The sequence below is a fragment of the Colobus angolensis genome, unplaced genomic scaffold (assembly GCF_000951035.1).
Source record: "Colobus angolensis palliatus isolate OR3802 unplaced genomic scaffold, Cang.pa_1.0 Scaffold134, whole genome shotgun sequence".
In the NCBI taxonomy this organism is placed as follows: Eukaryota; Metazoa; Chordata; class Mammalia; order Primates; family Cercopithecidae; genus Colobus; species Colobus angolensis.
The window spans coordinates 5649106-5658951 of record NW_012114422.1 but is presented as its reverse complement, the minus strand read 5'-3'; the positions used below and the strand labels follow the sequence as shown (position 1 = coordinate 5658951).

The window sequence follows — 9846 nt, the reverse complement described above, 5'->3', positions numbered from 1 at the left end:
GCAACCTCAAACGGCTGGGGGTTTTCCAGATAAGTTGTTTGTGTAAGCCCAGAGGGTGGTCACATTCTTGTATGTTTAGAAATTTTTCCTTAGGGGCTTTCTATCTCACTTTCTCTCTTGGTTCTGCAATTAGCCCTATCCAGAACACTTTGCAAAGCTTAAGAGGAGCCCAGGGCTGTTCACAACTTCCCCTTCCTCTAAGGCCTCCAGCGCAGTGAGGTAATAGAATTGTGATTTTGATGTCATAGACAGTTCCGTTCCTTGCATTGGGGGAAAGGGAGAGTATCATGGTTACAGTTGGATCACCTAAGGTAGAGAGGGAAGGAAGCAACAGGTATATGAAGAAGACTATATTTCCTCCTCAGGAAGAAAAAAAGTCACTTATAAGTAAGTCTCCACCACCATCTCTCACTTCAACCAATGTTTCAAGTCCTTTTTAAAAGCCCTGAATTTAGATGTTAGAAGGTGAAGAGATTGGGGAACAACTAGACAGTTACTGGTTGTTATGTAAATTTGAATCTCAGCTAGCATTAAAGATGGTTCAAAGAAATTGACAAAATAATGGAAAAAGAAGAGGTTTTAAATAATGCCTTCATGCTGTGATTTCTTTGTAGGACAGAATTTTAGATTTTTAGTGTATTGGAAAGTGGTATTAATGCAATTAATTGTCATGGTTATATTTAGTAACAAAGTTCCTCAGAAACATCTGTTTTCTCTACATATTTTGTATTCTGCTTATGCCTAGATAGATATTTTGAACCCAGAAAATTTGAGACAGGTCTCAGTTAATTTAGAAAGTTTATTTTGCCAAGTTTGAGGATGCACACCCATGACACAGCCTCAGGAGGTTCTAATGACATGCGCCCAAGGTGATCAGAGCACAGCTTGGTTTTACACATTTTAGGCAGACATAAAGTATCAATCAATATATGTAAAATGAATATTGGTTCAGTCCAGAAAGGTGGGAAAACTCAAAGCGGGGAAGAGATTTCCAGGTTGCATTTTTCTGAGTTTCTGTTTAGTCTTTCTAAAGGAGGCAATCAGATAGGTGTTTATCTCAGGGAGCAGAGGGATGACTTTGAAAAGATTGGGAGGCAGGTTTGCCCCAAGCAGTTCCCAGTTTGAGTTTTCTTTCCAGCTTAATGATTTTGTGGTGCAAGAAAATTTCAATGGTCAATTGAGACAAACAGTTCTGAGATATTTCCACTGATTACGATGGGGTGGTAGGTGTACGGATAACATTCATTAGGTTTCTGAACTTTCTGAGCAGACTTGGTGACACTGCCAGCTCTAGCAGCCTTCTTGTTCACACTTTGATGATGTTACTGAACCCTGATTTGAATGCTTGCTGTTCAAAAGAGAGATATGTGAGGCTGAGGCAGGAGAATCGCTTGAACCCGGGAAGCAGAGGTTGCAGTGAGCTGAGATACTGCCACTGCACTCTAGCCTAGCCTGGGCGGCAGAGACTCCATCTCAAAAAAACAAAAAACAAAAACAAAAAACCCTTAGTCTGTAATAAAGTGTGCCTCTGACCTAACTCTGCCAGAAGCCCTCTTCAAGGGCCACCTTTCATGATTCTTTCCTCTTTCTTTAATTCTTACATTTACCATGAGATTAAAATATATATATATATTTTGGAATATCTTTAACTTATGAAGTGACAGAGCACTACACTGAAAACTACCAAACTTTGGTGAGACGCAATATCGTTATGATGTTAGTTCTCCGTGAAATGACTGGTAGTTCCAATGCTTCATTATATAATCCAAGAAGGCTTGTAGTAAAAATTAACAAGCAGTTCTAAAGTTCATATAAGAATATAATAACTTAAAAAAATCAAATCAGACTGAAAATGAATAATAAATTGCAAGATACTTTAAAAAACTATACAGTCTTAAAGGAATTTTCTTTGTAATCATTGGTAGGAAATTTTCTTAGGGAGATTGAAAGAGCAATCATAAAATAAAGAAATTGATAAGCTGAAATTAATCAAAATTCAAAACATTTGCCCATCAAAACACCCTGTAAAATAAAAAATCAATTACATATGGTAGACATACTGCTTGAGAATTTTAGATTAAACAATTAAATAGTAGATTCTTAAATTACATTTTTAGCTACAAAATAAAACCATGCTCAGCTTTTGTTTTAAAAAGTATTCTAATTTATATTCAATTGATAAAATAATATAATTATTTCCAAGTAAGATTAATACTGATGTGACATTAAGGGTTAACTGTAAATGAAGATTAAGTGATCTCTAAGTAATTTTGAGAATGAAAACTTGTGGGTAAAAGAAAGAGAGATACATTCCATTTTGTTCTATATTTGAGATGCTGTTAATCTGTGACCCTACCCCCAACCTTGTCCTTGCAAGAGACATGTGCTGTGGTGACTCAAGGTTTAAAGGATTTTGGGCTGTGCAGGGTGCTGTTAAACAAGTGCCTGAAGGCAGTATGCTTGTGAAAAGTCATCACCATTCTCTTACTCTCAAGTACCCAGGGAGAAATACACTGCCAAAAGTCACAGGGACCTCTGCCTAGGAAAGCTAGGTATTGTCCAAGGTTTCTCCCCATGTGATAGTCTGAAATATGGCCTCGTGGGAAGGGAAAGAGCTGATCGTCCCCAAGCCTGATGCCTGTGAAGGGTCTGTGCTGAGGAGGACTAGTAAAAGAGGAAAGAAGGCCTCTTGGCAGTTGAGATAGAGAAAAGCATCTGTCTCCTGCCCATCCCTGGGCAATGGAACATCTTGGTGTAAAACCCAATTGTATGTTCTATTTACTAAGATGAAAGAAAATCGCCTTAGGGCTGAAGGTGGGACTTGCTAGCTCAATGCTGCTCTTTGTGCACTAAAAAGGTTTATGGAGATGTTTGCATATTCATATGAAGGCACAGCACTTTTCCTTAAACTTATTCATGTCACAGAGATCTTTATTCATATGTCTTACTGCTGACCTTCTCCCTACTATGATCCTATTATCCTGCCACTTCCCTTTTTCTGAGATGGTAAAGATAATGATCAATAAATACTGAGGCAACTCAGAGACCGGTGCCGGTGCGGGTCCTCTGTATGCTGAGCGCCGGTCCCCTGGGCCCACTTTTTCTTTATACTTTGTGTCTCATTTCTTTTCTCAAGTCTCTCCTTCCACCTAACGAGAAACACCCACAGGTGTGGAGGGGCAGGCCACCCCTTCAAAAACTCTTTGAGGCTGAGATCTAGTCTATTATTAAAATAAAATGTGGGAAATTAAGAGATACAATTGCTTATAATAATAACATTACAATTTATTTAAAGTTAGCCTGATCCCTTTTTCCCAATGTATGTAATTGGCAACTAAATATTATGAAGCACTATGCACCCTTTATCCTTAAGTCATTTTTATTCTTTAATCATAGAACACTGAAAATGATGACAATTCATATATTCATAGAATAGCTTCAGGTTACAATAAAAGTATTAGATGTACTTTTACCATTTCCACATTATTTTCTAAAATTATTTTAGTATTATCTGAGGAAATTGCCTTCATAATTTCTAAAAAGAAGAAAATGTATACATCTCAAAACTCACTTATTATTCAAGGGCTTCTAATAAAAGCTGCAGAAGCCTTGCTTTCAAAGGCAATTTTTACTCTCACACCAATTTTCAATTTATACTTCAAAGTGGGTCAAAAATAAATGAGCTATTAGAGACTACTGGGTTAAGCATCACTGCTGTTATCATTTGTGAATTGATGTATCTTTATATCAATCAAAATAAAATGATTCAACAATAATATTCATCTAATATTTAACTGTTGTTAGAAAGTACATTATTCTGTACAAATATTCAAGGATAGAATCCCATGGTAAATGTAAGAATTAAAGAAAGAGGAAAGAATCACGAAAGGTGGCCCTTGAAGAGGGCATCTAGCAGAGTTGGATCAGAGGCACACTTTATTACAGACTAAGAGTTTTTTTGAGATGGAGTCTCTGCTGCCCAGGCTAGGCTAGAGTGCAGTGGCGGTATCTCGGCTCACTGCAACCTCTGCCTCCCGGGTTCAAGCAATTCTCCTGCCTCAGCCTCCGGAGTAGCTGAGGTTACAGGCACACACCACCACGTCCAGCTAATTTTTTTTTTTTATTTTTTTTTTAGTATTTTTAGTAGAGACGGGGTTTCACCATGTTGGTCAGGCTCGTCTCAAACTCCTGACCTCATGATCCTCCCGCCTCGGCCTCCCAAAGTGCTGAGATTACAGGCATGAGCCACCGCGCCCGGCCTCAGACTAAGAGTTTGTAAGTATTCAAGGTAATAATGTTTATCAGAGGCTTGGACTGCTTCTGTGTCTTTTTGTTGTGCTTAACTGGGAGGGAGAGTTGTGTGTCTGTTCCCATACATGTTTCTGCAGCTGCAGACATACTCCCTGAGTCTGCTTTTAGATTTCCTATTTTAGTGCATCTGAAGGGAAAGGAATGTGCTTATAAAGGCCCACCATTTTACTGAGGCTCATTGTATGAGAGTGGAGTTTGGCAGTTACCCTAAAGACTTTTCCCCCACCTCCCTCTGTGCCTGAGCTGTCTTGTCTGTGTTTTATTGTCTGCTCTTTCTGGCTGCTTGTAGTTAGAAGAGAGGCTTCTACATGATTTCCTGGAAATGCGTGAGACTAGAAAGGGAGCTGGAACTTAAAGTGGCGGTATTTGTCCAAGATGATGGTGCTCCTCCTCTGTTAGAAGGACTATTTTTATAATTTTTGTTTTAGTTTTTATTGCTAGGTTATAAAAAGAAAAGTATTATTATATACTAGATTTTACTAAAAAACATTTATTAGAATCCTTAGCATTTTCTCAACACAGACATATTATACACACATAAAAGAGTTTTTACTTATTTCTCTATCTGTATCCTTTCTAGCTCTTAGATTATGTCACTATTTGTTCTTTCTAGCGCAATACTGAATATAAATATTAAGATGGGCCAGGCGCAGGGCCTCACACCTGTAATCTCAGCACTTTGGGAGGTTGAGGCAGGAAGATCACTTGAGCCCAGGAGTTCAAGAACAGAAAGGGCCACATAGTGAGACCCTGTCTCCACACACACACAATAAAACGAAAGTAGCTGAGGTAAGAGGATTACTGAAACCTGGAAGGTAGAGGCTGCTATGAGCCATGATTGAGCTATGACACTCCAGCCTGGGCCAGAGACCCTGAAAAAAAAAAAAAAAAAGAGAGAGAAAAGAAAAGAAAAGAGAAAAGGGAAAGGAGAGAGGGATGGAGGGAGGAAGGAAAGAGAGAGAAAGAAGGAAAGAAAGGGAATAGAAAAAAGAAACGAAACAAAACAGAAAGAAAAGAAAAGGAAAAGAAAGGAAGGGAGGGAGGAAAAGTTAAAAGTTAAGATAACATACTCTTAACCTCCAAATTAAAAGAAACCATCTAATATTTTAACAATAATAATCTTAGTTGTAGATTATACACAATCTATTCTAACCTTATAGTTAATTTCTATTGCTATTTTATGAATTTTTTTTTAAATTATAAATTGGTTTTGGATTTTGTCACTGCATTTCCTGAATATGTTGAGATAATTCTTAAAATTTTTTTGTTGATAATGTGCAAGACTATTTTGGTTGATTTAAAATATTAAAACAAACTTCCATAATTGGGATAAACCCATGCCTTAGTGTGTTAAAATTTTTATATGTTTTTACAATTTGATTAAGAAATTCATATTTTATTTTTGAGTGACTTAAATGGAATAAATAAAATACAATTCACCCTTATTTCCTGAAAGAAGTTTATAAAATTACTATGTTTTCATTATTAAAAGTTTGACAAAATATACCAATGAAGCCACCAGGTCCTTGAGACTTTTTGCAAAATGTTTTAAAAGTATAATTCTTCTAAAGTGACGTAGGGCCCTTTAGTGTTTTAAATTCCTTTTGTATCATCTTTGCTAAACTGAGTTTTCAAGAACTTTGTTCATGTCATGTAAATTATTTAATTTGTTAATGTAAACAGTGTTCTTCATATTGTTCACCAGTTTAAGGTCTTTACAATGTCTAATGGTACCTCCATCATTTCTAATGATTATTTATTTTTTCATTTTTTATGTTGATCAACTATGTTAGGAATTTATCAAAATAACTAATATGTTCTATCTGTAAACTTAAATTAATGTTTCCAACTTGGTTAATGTCTACCTTCATTTTTTAATGTCTACCCTTTGTTCTACTTTCAGTTTGTGTGGATTGGCTTTCTAGCTTCTCAATATGGTATATTACATAATCAATATACAATTGTTCGTCAGTATTATGATTTTTAGTTACAGAATTTTCATTTTAATAGATTCTATTTCTATAGAGTCTTATTCAACCAATAGGACGACACTGTTCTTCATGTCTGTATTTATATTTATAATGGTAGCATCAAAGTCCTTGTCCCCTATTTCCAACATACGGGTCAACCCTTGATGTGTTCCTACTTATTGCAGTTTTTCCCATATATTATATGTATACACACACACACATATACAAATGTATGTATACACACATACATACACACACACACAATCTCCTTGAACAGATTCAGGAGTATCCACTAGTAATTTAGTTGCCTGACAAAATTGCCTTCGTAAGTTTCAATTAAATAATCTAACTGCTTCATGAGAGTTCTTTGCTCTGGCAGAGCTTTAGCTTCAGAAATGCGTAACCTTTGATTCTCTATGCATCAACAACGACTTGCTGCTAGGCTTCCCAGAGGCCTCAATGAATGGCCTTCCCAGAAGCCAAGATTTTGGCCAAGGACTTTAGGACAATCCCTTCACAGTTTTCTGGGTGGGGGTTCTCCTCTGTATAATTTTACATTTCCCAAAACCTGCCTAACAAATTTGCGAACTGAGAAGCTCTGATCTTCCCATGTATGCACCTAGGCTCAGCTTGGGATCTGCTTTCCTGACTAGGAATGCATTAAAAGGTAAAACCTTGGGTGAATGTGGAACTCACTTATGGATCCAGCCTCTTTCACTTTGCTGTTTGTTATCCAGCACCAGAAAACAGTTCACTTATAAATGTGTACAGTTTTGCTGTTGTTTAAAGTGAGAAGGTCACCTTAGCTATGGGTCGAGGAACCCATATTTTTAACATTACATGAAACAATAGAAAAGCAAATATTGTGAATTCAGAAAAGCTACTGAATCAAGCTTCTGCCTAAAAAATACAGAAACTAATTTCACACACACACAGATACACAAACACGTGCATTCATAGAAAATTATGAAGGTCTATGCTACTAACACTGTATAGTCACACCAAAAATCTGCTAAAAATATCATGACCTTAACTTGTTATTCAAGATGATTAAGAAACATTAAGATATTTATAGGACATATGAAAATACAATATGTGAAAGTTATAAATATCTGAAATGGGTGGCAGGAATGCAGAAATAATTGGTTTTTTTTAAGTATTTAGAAATTAAGATTAAACAAATAAGAACTCAGGAGTGCATTACAAAAATAATAATGCATTAAGAAGCATAAAAGTTAAAAAGAAAAGAAAAAGCAAAATATAAAAGCAATATAAGTTTTTCACCACAAAGTAATGAATATTAAATGTAGACAATAAAATTCTGAGTTAATAGAAATTTCTGAAGCAGAAAATCAGGCAAGGGAGCAGAACACATACTAAAATGTATTATTCAGAAAAATTTTTTTGCATTAAAAAAAGAAAACTACATAATGTTTCAGAATGATCAATATGTATTTCAGTAAAACTGCTAGACTTCAAGAAAAAGAATCAGTTCTTTGAGAATCTAGACAAAAACAAAGCAAAACAAAAACAAAAGCATGAGGTATAAGGGGAAAATGTAGGAAGTCTTATATAGCATAAATTTATGGCAAAAATATGTATCAGAAATAACATATTTAAAATTCTCAAGGCAAGACAATGGGGCCCTAAACTTTAGCCATTACTGAGAAATGGAATATTTAAGTTCCAAGAGTTCATAACTATTCCTTCAGTAAGAAAAAAACAGCTGAGTCTAATGTTGCCTTTCACTTGTGATAAACATTCTTTGGATGTAAATAACACTATGAAGAATAAGCTTCTCCTCTGAAGTAGTCAGAGAGCACAGATTGCTCATGATTATAGGCCTGATACAAGGACAAGAAAGTTGTAATAGTCAAACTTCATCTTTAATTAACTATTTTATGTATTTGTTAATTTTTTTGGAGACAGTCTCGCTCTTGCCCAGGTTGGAGTTCAGTGGCATGACCTCAGCTCACTGCAACCTCTACCTCCTGGGTTCAAGTGATTCTCCTGCCTCAGCCTCCCAAGCAGCTGTGATTACAGGCATGAGCCACCACGTTCAGCTGATTTTTCTATTTTAAGTAGAGATGAGGTTTCACCATGTTGGCCAGGCTGGTCCCGAACTCCTGATCTCAAGTGATCCCCCGCCTCGGCCTCCCAAAGTGCTGCCATTACAAATTTGAACCAATGTGCCCGGCCTAAGTAACATTTTAATCAAAGGGTTGTATGAGCATCCCACAAATGAACAAGTGGTTGAATTAGAACCCTAAACTACAGATTAGCCATGGCCCATGACAATCACTGAAGGTTAACTGCATCAGGAGAAACAATGTTTAGAAGCAAAGAGAATACCATTTGTGGATCAAGGATGGAAGCCTGAAAGTGTATGGAGTTGTTTTCTGTTCTTTCTCCCTGGTCCACTTTGGGTTATCACAAGAATAGAGAAACTGAAGAATCATATGCATGCATCCTACTCTTTGACTAAAATAAATTCCAGAAATCAATCAGGTCATATATATATATATATATTTTTTTTTTTTTTTTCCCACCAGAAAAATGGTTTTGCCTTGAACTTACTTCCAGGGGACATAGACATGAAGAAGTTGTTGGACTATTTGGAAGACCCATGATATTCACATAAATAAATATTATTATTTCCATTATAAAGATAAGGAAATTAAAGTCCAAAGTAAAGGAGCCATTAGTTAAGGTCACACAAATATTAAGTGATGAAGAGATAATCCACCTTATGCAGTCTGACCCAATGAATTATATACAAAAACACCATACTATAGTACCTCTCTTTGCACTACACAGAATATACTATTGAATTTATGTTGTTATATTTATAGATACTGTCTTGATTTTATGCAACGTACTCTTGCCTACTTTCTAGTTGAAGTATTTCTTCAAGAAAACCTTGCATTATGTACATTCCAAATGTAGAAGCACATCTGGCAGCGCTTACACCACTGTCCTATTCTTAGGTTCACACAGAAACTGCAGAGAACTTCTCAGATCATTCAGTTTAGAACTGATGCTAAAGGAGTGATGAAGGCCTCGTGGGTGCTTCGATTGCCTAAATTCCTTGGCTATTCACTGGGAAATAGTAAGAATTACATATGATAACGTTCAACATGAGGGAACCAATTGCTTTATGTTGTAATATGGCTTAATATGTACTTACATAAAGATGCATTGACTCAAATAGCAATCTCATCAGTTGACCAGGTTACTCATGTAATAGACACAGGTGAGTTATATTGACAATACGGAAGTAACTGCATTTGTAACACTGGTAATTCTAAGAAACATCACTGCTAACTGTAGAAAATGTGACTCTGTGTATTTAATTAGCAATATTAGAATTACCTGACTTTACACTGTGTCAATTCTAAACTCTTCAGTGAGAAGAAAGACTAAGAGGGTAAAGTAGAACAATTTGTTCATAGCTTTACCGTGTGGCATTACGTAGTCTATACGTTTGGAATGCATGCATATAGTGTTAACAAGATGTGTTTAGGTGCAAGCAAGGGCAAGTGATGTTGACTTCTCACCTCTGTAA

General features: G+C 36.1%; 1 long non-coding RNA gene across 1 annotated transcript in view; it reads left to right on the top strand.

Moving 5' to 3' along the window:
- Positions 1-263: 263 nt before the first annotated feature.
- The window catches only part of LOC105506273, a 133987-nt gene continuing 124404 nt past the window's right edge, over positions 264-9846 (top strand). Inside the window, exon 1 of the long non-coding RNA XR_001000903.1 lies at positions 264-387. This is a non-coding gene — a long non-coding RNA (uncharacterized LOC105506273). The remainder of the gene's footprint in view (positions 388-9846) is intronic.